The sequence below is a fragment of the Pyxicephalus adspersus genome, chromosome 12 (assembly GCF_032062135.1).
Source record: "Pyxicephalus adspersus chromosome 12, UCB_Pads_2.0, whole genome shotgun sequence".
Taxonomy (NCBI): Eukaryota; Metazoa; Chordata; class Amphibia; order Anura; family Pyxicephalidae; genus Pyxicephalus; species Pyxicephalus adspersus.
The window spans coordinates 1,623,207-1,625,413 of NC_092869.1; the positions used below are offsets into that span (position 1 = coordinate 1,623,207).

Consider the following 2,207-nt stretch of genomic DNA (forward strand, 5'->3'; position numbering starts at 1 on the left):
TTCTGTATCTTATGTCCCTTTGATGTGTCCAAAGTGTTAATGAAGATCAGAGGGAACGGTTTGTAAAAACTACATCTATAGCAAGGAGTCTCTGTTCCTTCAAGAGGGAAATATGCGTTTCCTTAACAGTTTTGGTGCCCCATGTGAGGAAAGACTGAACTCCTGGATGAGTGACAACTACGGCTGAGGAGCGTGCAGTCAAAGCAGACACAGCGCGCTTATGGTATGTCTGTTTTCACCTTGCTTCCTTCCTTCAGATCGCTCACCCGAGATAGTAAGTTTTTACCTGAACTGCACTTCTATTAATTAATTCTAACTAATTCTTTGTGTGAATGTTGTATGGGACTGATGTACAGTGTGGTTATAAAGCCTCACTGGGAGTGAAATTGACAATACATTCTTGCTGTCCAGGTGCAGCGCCTTTATGTGGGTATTGTTTGCTCCAGTTTTTGGATCGATCAGCCTATGAATAAATATTGTATGTGAGAACATCACTAGGTGGATGTCTATCAGGTGGTCTGATCGATAGAGACTGTATTCCATTAGTAGCATTACTCACCTGGGTGAGGTTTAGGTGGCTTCACACAGGACTGCAGAATGTAGGTTTTGAATGACAGGGATCTGACTGTAAAAGAAAGAGCTGACCTTTGCTTCTGGCACATGTCAAGATGCTCCCATTCTCTGAATGGAAAGCCAGTGGGTAGTGCTGCTCAGAATTGTGTAGTTATGAATGTTTTTCTTTCATTGTAATTACTAATAGGGTTTTGTAATATTATTTGAATTAATGCTTTATTATAATCGTACAGTCAGTTGTTTATAAATATCAGCTTGTGTAGTATGATGTTTTCATGTTACTGTAATCATTGTGACAGTGATAGGAGAGATATACTGACTATGGAGAGTCTGGAAAGATTCACATACAGCCAAGGGAATTTATCAAGGCAAGATGAGAAAGCCACCTGACGCAGCAATCCAGACCAAGTCAGAGATGCTCTCAGCTGTTTGGACCAAGAGGAACAAGGGAAGGACCTGTTCACCAGGTCACTGGGCTAGGGAAATTGGCCTACCCCAGCAGGGATCACTTGGGATCCACTGAATCCACTCAATGTTTGCCAGTCTGGGAAAAGTCACATCATCTAAAGGAGATAAGTATGGAGAGTGGGCAATCAGAATTTTTAGGTAACTGGGATTTGGTGGAATGAAAGGGAATATTGATAGAAAGGGGACTTTCAAGTAAAAAGCTTGAAAGAACTATTGGGAGAAATGCTGAGATAAAATGACCCATCCGAATGAAAGGGAAGCATAGAGCCAGTAGATTGAATACTTTATGTTGATCAGAAGATGTTAAAAAACTTTACTTTAGAAATTCAAAAACTTGAAGTAAAACACAAGCCACAACTGATTTAAAAGATGAGGAGAACAAGAGAATGATCTCTAAGAAATCAGGCCCTTAAATCAGCCTAACAATTGGTGGAAAACCATCTTGACCCAGTAATGAGTCAGATTATCCAGCCGTAATATGTAAACGAGATCAGAAGCAACTAAAAATTACCGGATCTTTGGGAGCCCCCCTGGCCTGTGCCCTGCACTCCAGCGGCGATCAGACAATCCCGCAGTGATGCCGAGGCACCTGTCCATCAGGGTGCCAGGGGGGAAAATTTTAAATGCCGCCTGGGTCCCGGCCACGCCGCCACCCGCATCTGCAGTTAGATGCGATGCACCATGCAGGATTTCAGCATGGTGCATCACATCTAACTGCAGATGCAATCACCAATAGTAAATTCCGGGGGTGATGCCAGCAGCGATTTCCTTTCTGCTGGCATCACCCCTGAATGTGACATCTTCCGGGTGATGTGGTGGAGTGATGGATTCTGGGGGCACGAAATTTAAATGAAGATTACTATGTAATCTGCTTTTAAATTTTTTTTAACGTAAAAATCACATAAAAACACAAAATCAAACTATAAAAACACATTTTAGTGCACAAAGTATCATTGCCCAGTGCCCTGATTTACATTTTGCCCACTATTATCCCTGACCTTGATCTGAGTTTTTGAATCACTTCCTGAATGTATCATTTCATCACTTTAGTCTTGACCTTGATTGTTCCTGACTGATTGCTGGAGACCACATGGCATCCAAACGGCATCTCGCTGGCGCAAGCGCTGTTTTGGAGGAATTTGAACGCAGCAATAGCGATTTGTGGA

The 2,207-nt window shown here is 42.4% G+C and overlaps 1 long non-coding RNA gene across 2 annotated transcripts in view; it reads left to right on the plus strand.

Moving 5' to 3' along the window:
- The window catches only part of LOC140341727 (uncharacterized), a 26,608-nt gene that overhangs the window by 23,529 nt on the left and 872 nt on the right, over nt 1-2,207 (plus strand). The window contains exon 4 of one of the 2 annotated variants that reach the window (XR_011922943.1): nt 2,092-2,207. The exons of the other annotated variant lie outside the window; for it this stretch is intronic. This is a non-coding gene — a long non-coding RNA (uncharacterized lncRNA). The remainder of the gene's footprint in view (nt 1-2,091) is intronic. 2 annotated transcript variants of the gene reach the window in all.